Source organism: Macrobrachium rosenbergii, chromosome 36 (assembly GCF_040412425.1).
Source record: "Macrobrachium rosenbergii isolate ZJJX-2024 chromosome 36, ASM4041242v1, whole genome shotgun sequence".
In the NCBI taxonomy this organism is placed as follows: Eukaryota; Metazoa; Arthropoda; class Malacostraca; order Decapoda; family Palaemonidae; genus Macrobrachium; species Macrobrachium rosenbergii.
The window spans coordinates 22,665,763-22,677,624 of record NC_089776.1 but is presented as its reverse complement, the minus strand read 5'-3'; the positions used below and the strand labels follow the sequence as shown (position 1 = coordinate 22,677,624).

General features: G+C 37.0%; 2 long non-coding RNA genes across 2 annotated transcripts in view; one reads left to right on the top strand and one right to left on the bottom strand.

Annotated features, from left to right (window-relative positions):
- LOC136825014 (uncharacterized) overlaps nt 1-424 on the bottom strand; it is a 653,512-nt gene extending 653,088 nt beyond the window's left edge. Inside the window, exon 1 of the long non-coding RNA XR_010849207.1 lies at nt 7-424. This is a non-coding gene — a long non-coding RNA (uncharacterized lncRNA). The remainder of the gene's footprint in view (nt 1-6) is intronic.
- A 13-nt stretch (nt 425-437) lies between these two features.
- Nucleotides 438-9,210, top strand: LOC136825015 (uncharacterized). The gene is made up of 3 exons (XR_010849208.1): nt 438-528; nt 8,791-8,900; nt 9,134-9,210. It is a non-coding gene; the product is annotated as an uncharacterized lncRNA (long non-coding RNA).
- Nucleotides 9,211-11,862: the final 2,652 nt, after the last annotated feature.

Below are 11,862 nucleotides of genomic sequence, written 5' to 3'. Positions count from 1 at the left end.
ACATACCTTCCAGCAGGAAATGTCATGGTTGCGGGCTGCTCTTCAGCGTCCACGGTTAAGGTTTACCGCTTCCAAAAATGGTTTAACAACATAAAGTACACGAATAAACACAAAATACGCGCTTTGCGATCAGACACTAATTAACACTCGGGTCAGACGAACCAACTGGCGGAGATAGGGCAAACATTCTCAAACGAAAACTCCTACTGCACAAGATTGCCGTGGTGATGACGTGGCGTTGCCGACTAGTCAAACGAGAACGAAAAAATCTGTCAGTTTTACGGGACTTGCAGACTAAAATATCCACACTAATTACTTTGATGGTCACAATACTCAGGAAGCCTAAACTCTGAAATGTAAAAGGTCACCCTAGTGGTGAATTTGGAAATTCACTGCGGTTTTCAGAACACTACCTCTAGACCTGGTATATTATAGGCACTTGCTCGTTCCTTGGACACTAGTGACACTACGCACGGCCACGGTCAGGAGCAACTTAATATCGGCGGTGAGATTTGTTTAGCGGCGGAGGTAAATTCAGCTTGCTAGTTTTACCCACGTCTCATTTGCTCTTAATCTGAAGTTTAATTATCGCTAAAGGAGACACCAGTGTCTTACGCTTTTAGCTTGAAACAGATGCTGCCAGGTCTACATAGCAAAGGCTTCCGTTCACTTCGCCCCTTGAAAATAGCCTTTCATACTTAAGTATAGCCTAGACTTATCGTTTTCTCGTATTGCCTTAAAGCGAATTCACCCATCTTTTATTTGTTAATCCATAAAACTTTGTAAAAATCACCCAAGCCGATAAGTAGGTTACCCATTGCATGCGTGAAATAATACAATGTATTGGATGATAACTTGAGTAGCTCACAAAGGGCAGGGCAGACAGAGGTTAGTGTAATACGAACATGCATCCTTCAGAATCAGTTGATGCGGTATTCGGCCTTCCAAAGGCATAATTAGCTTAGCATTTCATTTTTTGCAGGCAACACTGTGCGCATTGTCTTCTTAGCACAGTCACTTATATGAAAATAGCACATGCATTTGTATGAGCCCACTGAAAACGCTTTATGCCTAATGCCAGTGGATCGGTAGATTTGTATAGGTCTATCCATTTTTTGGTTAAACTTTAAATTATTTTTTATTATATCTTACCATATGGAAGCTCGTGTGGGCAGCAAATTGTAAATTACAATATGATGAATCTTAGCCATATTAGATTAACCACGAGATTCCTAATTTGTGAATTATCAAGTATTTTCTGCTTCATTCAAAACATACGGGGCCAAGATACATAGGCTGTTCCTGTTTCGTTATAAAAGAGTCGTCCAAATCACCCTTCTTCTCCCACTCTCTTTCATATATATACACAACAGTCGAAAGTTATTATTTGTGAAAGGAATTTTTGTTGTTTAATTCGTGGATGCGTTAGTTTTTATTGTTTAATTCGTGGATGTATAGCCTACATATGCGAGTTTGCTCTTGCGACCCACTTATTGCTGATTAACATATAAAATTTATAGCGGGCCATACGTATTCATCATAATCAACGTGCCCAGTTTTGTCCTCATAATTGCTGTCATTGTCACAATCATCAGCCATGTTATGTTCATCATCAGTGTTAAATTTAATATCATCATCTTTACTAATTTTCATCTAGTTATCAACACATTTCTTTATCATAATCACCATTAGTTTCATCATTATCTATTTCACACTTATTATTATTGTTACCTTCATTATCAGTGTCATTATAATAATTATCTTTGTGATCAATACTGCCATTAAATCGTCATTATCGCCAGTTTTGTCGCTTATCTTTTTCATCACCTTTTTTGTGTAACTAGTGACATTTTCATCACATTTATAGTCATCATCAGTGTTATTATAATAATCATCAACATTGGCACAGCAATTACTCACGTTATCGTCACCCTTGCCACTACCATCGGTGCCATTATCATGGTCATGATTGTTTTCACGAGTTTCACTGTTATTTCCCTGACTATTAGGCCTACCATTAATGACATCACAATCAGTATCATCATCTATGCTATCGTCACTGCATTTTTCATCTGCACTGTTGTCGCGATTATCAGTATTACCACCATAACCATCAGTATTATCATCATTATCACCAGCATTTCCATTGCATACTCATTGTTTTGCCCTTGTCGCTAAATCATATGGGTCGTCATTAGCATATCGCAAGTATTTTACCGCTATTATTATCGCTATCTCATCAGTATTCAATTTCATTATAACAATCATCGGTGTCATTGCCTTTATCATTATCGCTATTTTTAGATGCTTTCATTTATCTTGACTTCTGCGTCTGTCTGTCTGTGCTTGTCTGTCTATCCCCAAATCTTGTAACTCAATTTTCGACCTGTTCCCTTCATCCGATGACCTTGAAATTGTGCATGGTTAATCACTCCCGGTGACAATACAACCTTACATAATCAGTAGGTCAGCAGTGACCTCTAGTGACCCTACGGTGACCTCTCCCAGTATCTCAGGATTTGTATGAAGCTCTTCGGAATTTTCACAACTTTTCTGACTCGGTAGAATCTACAATCTTATATATAACCCCTCTCCCTTTCCTCTTTCATCCCTTCCCCTTCCCTTTTCCATCCCCTCCCCCTTTCCTTTTCCATCCACTCCCCCTTCCCTTTTCCATCCATTCCCCCTTCCCTTTTCCATCCCCTCCCCCTTCCCTTTTTCATCCCCTCCCCCTTCCCTTTTTCATCCTCCCCTTCCCCTTCCCCTCCCCAGCACACGATCAAGTGTTAATTTAGCTGTGTCCTCCCCTTCCTACTTCCACCTCCCCTTCCCTCTTCCTTCCCTTCCCCTTCATTCACCCTCCCCGTAAACGGATATCAGTTTCGTTAACTACAGTCATAAAACGGTTACAATTTCTGTCAAAACTAAAAAGTATAAAGTTAAAGAATATAAAAAAATTTAAACATGTTTTTATTAAAATGCACCAAAAAGTAAAAAATAATATTTTGAGACACACCAGGATTTTCTTACAATTAATCATGTCACAAAAATAAAAGCATGGGCCCCAAACATGGAAGGAAATGCTACAAGAAATACAAAAAAAATCTGTTTCTTCTCTTGTAGCATTTCCTTCCATGTTTGGGGACCACGCTTTTATTCTTGTAGACATGATTGATTGTAAGAAAATCCTGGTGTCTCAAAATATTATTTTTTTTTTTTTTAGTGCATTTTAATAAAAGCATGTTTAAACATTTTTTAATATTCTGTTATTATCATGGTCATTTTATCAGCTTCGCCATTCAGATAGCTGTTGCCAGTGCCATCACCATTGCCATCCTCATGTATGACTGTCACCATTGCTGTTATCATTGCCCTTATCATCATAGCCATTATCACAACTATTATCATGAGCATCATTGTCCACATCATCTTTGTCATCATCATTGTTGCCACGTGATATTTGTAAAGGGATGATGACAAGTGTTGGGTATTAACCCCTATGTATCCACCTTTGTCAGAATCCAGGTTAAACTCGTGCTAAGTAAAGTAGACTGCCGCACGATGATATTGTTTTTTAATATAGTTTGTCGACTACACAATTAGAAATGGGTGTATATAATACTTTGATCCCGGAGAAGCTAGTACTAAACACGGCGTCCCCAGAAGCTTCCGGCATGTTTAGTACTAGCACCTCGGAGTAGGTTACGCGAGGTGGATACATACCGGGTTAATACCCAGTTGTTGTAGACATTGTGGCTCCACGAGCAGTGATAGTGGAGCCTTTAATTATTAGCTACCATTATGCTGCCGCTCCTGTTTTTTGTCCTGTACAAATTCATGCCAAACAACCTACAAAATCATGAGCTAATTTTACAATGTGTCTAAGCATAAAATGCTCTAAAACGGAAAAAGGCGTGTATATGCAAGCACAAATACAAATCACGCACATTTTTCTTCATTTTAAACATTGCCTGCGTTCTTATTAGTGCATACCAGTGAGTCTTGCATCGTTTTAACTGCTTTTCGAAAAGAGCTTGTCAGATTTTATTGTTTGTGTTTTACTTATTATTCGTAGTCACGGAGGGACTGACGTAACAGCCTTCCCTTGCCAAGACTTTGTTGCTTATTACAGGCTTTTGGAGTTGATAATTTAACGTGCGATTGAATTTATATCAGTTTAACGTGTTTTTCATCTTGCTGTTAATGAACAAGATGTAAGTCTAGTATATAAATGAAAAATCTCTCAGGCTTCGGTTTTTATTGTTAAAAATCACCTAACCCCGTAGTCTCAGCCTGCTACCCCACTGTTTTCGACGCTGTCTCTTGAATGGCAGTCATTATTTGTAACGTTATATGTTACCTTTAAGATTAAAATACGCACGTCCTTGTGGGTTTAATCTGTTGTATTGTCAAATATCCAGGTTTACAAAAGTACACTTACTTGAATGGATACTTTTTAGCAAAATAGCCAACACGTAGCAAACAAATCGCGAAAGGAAGCATTTTCCTTGGTAAGCGTTATACTGCGACACGTGTCAACTAGTTATCGTCTTTCAGAGCGGATGTTTTCAGGGAAATTATGACTATTAATAATTTTATAGTGAATGAACAATCCAATTACTCCGATCTAGATGTATGGCAAATAGAATATCCATTTGCTGATGAAGTCCTCCTTTTTTTAAATTTAAATTAAGGAATAAATGTTGTTGTCTTTAATTGCAATTACAAGACGTGTTCTCTTGTCAGAAATCTCAGAGTATAGATGAGATGAATCTTAAAGAATTTTTTTTATTGGGTTGTTACAATTTTATTGCTATGTACAATTTCGATAATTACCGATAAATAAATGTTGTTGATGCTGAAGACTTTTTGTAATTTGCTGAATTCTGTTAAACTGTGGTATGTAGATGTATTTGCATAATATGTGCCACATCTTACTGAAATCTTTATATTAGTCTGTCGTTGTATTTCTTGTCTTGAAAGTCAACCATTAATCGGCCTTTTTCACTGAAGATAATCCTTGTTTCCGCAGTTTGGGTCGTGTCATTTGAGTTAGGAGGGGGTGCCCCTTAGGGGGGTAGTGCCGTCTTGCACCTCATGCGGTGCACTGTAGACGTTACTTAAGGCTCTTTGCAGCGTCCCTTCTGCACCTAGCCGCAACCCTATTATTCCTTTCACTGTACATCCGTTCATATTCTCTTTCTTCCACCTTTCCACCCTCTCCTAACAATAGATTCACAGTGCAACTGCGAGGTTTACCTACTGTTACACGTTTCAAACATTCTTACTGCCAATGTCCGTTTCAGCGCTGAAGGACCTCAAAGGTCCCAGCTCTTGGCCTTTGGCCTAAGATTATATTCATATTCATTTGAGTTGGGTCCTGCGTACAAGCTGAAGTTTTCTATTTCGTAGCTCTTTTCTTGAAGCAAATTGTACTGGCAAGAGGAAATGATTCGCAGAATAGATTAAGCAAGGTATGTGCAAAAGATTTAGTAAAACTTGGGAATGTTTAGAGCAAAGGTGGACTGTAAGAAATTTACGAATGAACAGATGAACCCAACACATCGTAATGAAAGTGAAGTGTGCATGTTAAGAAAGGAAAGAAAAATGGATGAACCTGTTGAGGTGACTTACCTGTGTCGTATATGCTGTGTAAGGAGAACTGAAGGGTTGAGAGATGTGTAGGGGTATATAGAAGTGATAAAAAAGTGTGTGTAGGTGAAAGGTTAGATTACAGAGATTTGAGATAGTCTGATTATGAGGAAAGAAGACAAGAAGATTATTTTGGTGAAAAGCGGGTGTAGCTCAGAAGTGATTAGAGGGAATAGGAGAAGCTGACCCATAAAGGGCTGAACAGCTGGAGTGGAATAGCTATTAGAAAGGCAAGGGCCGTAATATCCATAAAATATTTAAGTTCATGCAAGGAAATAGGACATGGCACAGTATGCATAGGGAAGAGCCATACGCTGCTGATTAGTTGTCTGTGTAGGTATATAAAGTAGCTTATACCGCCGAAGCTTTCAGCATAGGGTGTTCATCACGATTCAGGAGAAGAAATATGAATGTATCGGTGGCTGTTATGTTGTTTGTCCTGGAGCTACTTACAGTTAGGCGAAACAACGTCATTTTAAAGTATATAAAAATGGAATATATAATTAATTTTAAGATATTCAGTCTACTAATATATATGTTAAAAGGTCAATGCCTGAAGAAAGAAAGTAATACATGCCACAATAGTTGCAACCTAAGTATTATAAAGGTCTGATTGCCTGTTCTTGAGGTATCCTCCAAAGTCTCTCACGAAAACGGGTATGGGTAAAAAAAGATAACGTACCTTCAACCTTGTGGCCGTAATTTAATCATCTTAATACGTGTTGGGTTTCTTTGTATTTGGAATATGCATTGAATTACACACATACACTTATACATACATACTGTGTGTGTGTATATATATATATACTGTATATATTGTTTAGACAAATATATATGTCTCCGAGAATGAAATGTTTTATTCAGTAGTGGAATCTCGTTGCATTTTGAAGATAAAACTAATTCCACAGTTTAACTGCTGTTATGAATATTTAAACGCACACACACTGACATATAATATATATATATATATATATATATATATATATATATATATATATATGTATATAGGTAGATATGTGTCTGTGTTTATTTATTTATACCTGCAGTTAGACTGTGGAATGAGTTTTATCTTCAAAATGCAACAAGATTCCGCTGCTGAATAAAACATTTCACTTTCGGAGACTCAGTCGCGCGGCACAGGTTTCCTCATAAACCCAGAGAGACGTGATGCGTTGCATAATTCAATTCTTGAGATAATGCCAGAATGAAAAGACAATTGAGGCAATAAATTCACCGCCTGAAACACTTCAATTTTGGTGATAAGACCGAGGGAGCAGCTGCCTGCCTATATGCCTTCCATCATTGCGTCTCCCTCTTTTGCATATGCATTAGGGAATCATTTATCTAATTAGAGGAGAATGAATGAACGGGTGAGCTTACCTTCTTGGAGATGGTGGATTTTTTCTTTATAGAAAGAGGGGAATGGGATGAACATTATTATAATTTCCTATTGATTTATCTATGTAGGTATGTCATTATATTTGGTTATATGAATGTATATATATATATATATATATATATATATATATATATATATATATATATATATATATATATATATATATATATATATACATTATATGTATATATGTAATATATATACATTATATGTAGTAATGTATATACTGCATCGAGATAGCTGACCGTAGTATATCGGACTTACGGATATATCGGTGCGAAATGGAAATGTCGATTTGAGGGTTTTTGCCTCCGTATCGAGCGCCGAACTGTTTATTTTCAAATCAGACGCTCTTGGTGGGTACATCACTCGCTTACCAGCATCCCTTGTGTTATTGTTACTGTTTATTTATTTACAATGTTTTCAACTTTAAAAATGATGCTAAAGCTTTTACTGTCCTGCAGTTTACATTAATAAACAGGTGTTTGCCGATGTTAGTGACCGTAACTAGCACACGTTTACTAAGAGTTGCGATACAGTTGTCTTGTTAAAAACTCGCTTATTTTCAGTGTAATTCCATAAATAAAAATCAAATACATTTTTATTCATCTGTCACGCAATGGAGGAGGTGTTAAGAAAGTATGCCACCCACTTGAATCAGCAGGTATTATAACTGTGGCTAAAGAAACGAATAATGAGGAGACGCCTAAATGTTTCTTGACTAATGAACTTCCAGCTAATTTGTTGGACGCTTTGTCCAGTCTTCACTTATAAACAGTGAACGAACACTGTATATAACTCTCGGTTCATTTGCCCCATTGTTTTCTCAACTTATGACAGAAGGAATCGGAACGTCTGTTATGACATTTAAATCACTCGAACAGACCCATTGTCTCATTTTGCAGTTCCGTTGTTGTTGTAAACAACTTCATGAATGAGAGAGATTGAGGGACATTTCTGCACAATCCATCACTCTCTTTTTCCGCAATAAATAAGTTAGTGGGAATGGCAACGAAAATGTCTTAAGTTGCATTAGTCGACAAGTTGCTACCCTAGCATGATTAAATCCCTCTGTGTGAAATAAAGTAGAACATAATACCGCATATGGTCAGAGCAGAATTGTTAAAGAATAAATTTCGAAATTAAAATGGCATTTTCGGTAATGGCCAAAACACCAACTTAATCAGTTATCTTCATACGTTTGACGAGTAAAGAAAAATGAAGGAGAAATCAATATATATATATATTTTTTTTCCTTCATTTTTCTTTACTCGTCAAACGTATTAAGATAACTCATTGTTTGTGTTTTTGGCCATTACTGAAAATGCCATGTTATTTCCGAAATTTATTCTTTAATATATATATATATATATATATATATATATATATATATATATACATATATATATATATATATATATATATATATATATATATATATATATATATATATATATATATATATGTGTGTGTGTGTGTGTGTGTTTGTATACTGCAGATATATTATTTATGTATGTATGTAATAACATTGACTTTTTCTTCATTTTTCTTAATTTTTCTTAATTTTCTTCATTTTCACATCAAATTTTAAAGTTAATAACTGCCTAATTTTGTGCTTTGGCCATTATTGAAAAATGCTATTTTAATTTTGAGATTTATTCATCAGCCATTCTGATCTGACCGTATGCGGTATTGTGTTCTTTTAAAATTGTAAGAAACATAATTTTGTTCCATTTTAGGGAATCACTGTAGAGAGGAGCCTGTTTCGTAGAGGAAATATGGGACTGCCTTCTGAGGAAACCCCCAGTTAGACGGCAAATCCACCTGAAGTCATCACCATCAGAAAGAGGTAACCATATTTCCTTATATATTTACTAAAACCTTGCCTTGTTATCTTGACAATAGAATTTCAGCCAACAAGCTCTTTTTAGGACTGCATTTTACTATGTTGTATATTAATATATCGTTAAAGTTCAGTTGGTAAATGTCGTGATTCCATTTTAAATTTTCCCACAACTTTGAAAACGAGGTAATATGGACTTCTGAATTATGTATTCTTAAAAATGATAATTTAATTAACAGGTTAACCACTGTATCAGCATTGTTGGTCAGACGATGTTACCTCTCTCTATGAAAAGCAAGTTCCAGTCAAGGTAAGAATTTTTTACGATTTTTTTTAATACGTATCCAAACGTGCCAATTTTCTGTTTGCCTTTGTTATTGTCTACCTTTGGCAGTTGAAGAAGAGTTTTTGCATCATGCCAGCAACATCAAAGCTACCTTTGACAGCATGTTTGATGAGGTTGTTGTATTCACCTTGGCTGCTTCCCATGGCCTCCCTTAGCCTCACTTTGATGTTGCCAAACTGCCAGTCACATAGCATATAAGATTGCCCCGTGGTTAGGAGGTGGTGCTGTATGTTAAAGATTTTTTTTGCTGTGCAGAAGAGGGAGGCACCCCAGATGACACTGATGTTTTTATTTTGCCCATCACGGTTGTCTGAGAACAGGACAAGTTTCACCTGGTTGTCTTCCTGAAACTCTTGATATTCTCACTTTCACCGCATTTAATTTCACTAATTTCACACTCCTCAGACACACAAGTAACACCGCCATCAGCCATCATTAATAAAATATCAAGCAGAAAGGTACCACTCATAACATCATGAAAAATGCACAGGCACACAAACTGGTCTGTTCAGGAAAGGTGCCTGGGAAGGAACGAGTTAGGATGTTTATTACTCAGTTAGGTGGGTAGTGGCACAAGTCAACCAATGAAAACGCTTGCGCAGTCAGAGTAGAATCCTCACTGGCTGCTTAGCACCCCCACACAGTAAACCCAGGCAATAACAGGAAGCACTTCCCTCCCCAGTAACTTGCTTGCCTACTCTCCATTTAAAGAGACAGTACACCAATACCTTTCCAACTTTGAATGTTTTGGCGCTGTATTGTAGGAAAGTCCGTTGTGTTTAGGGCAATATTTGGCTATGAAAATTGAGTGAGAGAGTCACTGTTGGAAGGAACAAAAGATGGGGAATATTACCTGTCCTACTGCACATGCCTTATATAAGAAGTTTGGGAAAAGTTGTCAGAAAAGGAAGTGAATCACAAATATTACGGGGAATTCCTGTGTGTGTGCGCGCAAATGATAGAGTACTGATTAGGCATTGTGAAGAAGAACTGCAAGCACTGGTGACAGTGAAATTTTTTCAAGAAGAGAAAGTTGTTCAAACCATCAGAAAAAGACTTATGATGTCTCTGGAAACCAAGGGAGGAATATGTAAAGTAATGGTTGAGCAACACTGCTTATGGAATAGATGTGTAGAAGTTGAATAGGTAAGAAAGAAAAAAAATGTTTGATTATTAATGTGATTTGTTCTTTATTATATGTGGCGTAAAAAGAACTGAAAGGGTGTTAAATGAAGAACAGTAGGTTGGTGAAAAGATTGTATAATTGAGAGCGATACAAGGAAAGAGGAAAGCAAGGCTCGAAAAAGTTAAGTATACCTTAGCTTAACCAGACCACTGAGCTGATTAACAGCTCTCCTGGGGCTGGCTCGAAGGATTAGACTATATTGGCTAGATGCTGTGAAGAAGTTTTGGAATGAATGGCAAGATTTTATCTAAGATAGAGCTGAAAGGTAGAGTGTACGTCGGGGTTCAACGCATTGCTGGTGAGTCGAAATGTGGAGGTTTTCTGCAGAGGGGTTTAATCTACGAGTCAAAAGTTTAGTCGGAACGTTGCAATAACCTCTGTGTTGCTTTTTTTCCGGAGCCCAACCCCTTATAGGGAAAAAGCTTAATGTTGAAAATATGTACGATTTTAAACTTTTTTTATCACATCAAACTTAGATTCTCCATGAGCTTCATCGTGGAGAAAAATAAAATCATACATTGAAGGTTCCAGTTGCTTTTCTTAGAACGTGTGCAACAGTCAGCCCATGCAGTGTTGTTTGTTGGACAGTGAAATGATATTTTGTGTTTTCATCGTATAACTGTAGTCAACAGTGGCTGTCATTGGTACGTTTGTCGAAACATGTTTGTTCGCAGAGATTTTTATATGTTTTTGACAAAGAAATAAGTTGGAGCGGCGAAAATCCCACATCATTATGGATCGGGGCCCTCCTAATTTCATTGTATACATATTTTTTGATAGGGGAAAAAGTAGTAGCGAAGAATGTTTGAGTGGGCAAGGAGCAGTTGCATGCCCTTCTCGCTGCAAAGTACGACTGAAGGCCGTTAATTCAAGTACCGTGCTCTCGGAAGAAAACGCGAGGAAAATTCCATAAGGATAATCCAAAAAGCTACCTAATCCTCACATCATCTTTCATATATAAAATTAATCAAGGGTAATGTTTGCGTAAGGAGGGTCATGAATAGGAAAGATATTTGTAATAGTCCTTCAGCCGGAAATACAAATAGGACACGTAGCCTTTTCCTCTGGAAGCCTAAGTTTCTTAAAGATTTCCCTTTGGGGACACCATATCCGGCAACCATCTTGAATGAGTAAACAGGATCAATACGAAATGCTTTTTAGGTCGATTGAAGCCGGATGTCGCCTCATTTCGACGGAGAGGCAGAGAGAAAGAAGGAAAAACAACATCAAAACTTATCAGTTTTAAAGTGAGATACAGATTGGTGCTAGACAAAATCTTTCACGTTTGTGTAGTCCACTCGAATAGCTTAACATCGCATAATTCACATCTTCGCCAACATAGATCATAAAGCCATTTGTATTTTGTCGTCACTTCAAATGTAGAACGATTAATATAATCGCAATGTAAGAATAGCTGTGTGTGTGTATATATATAT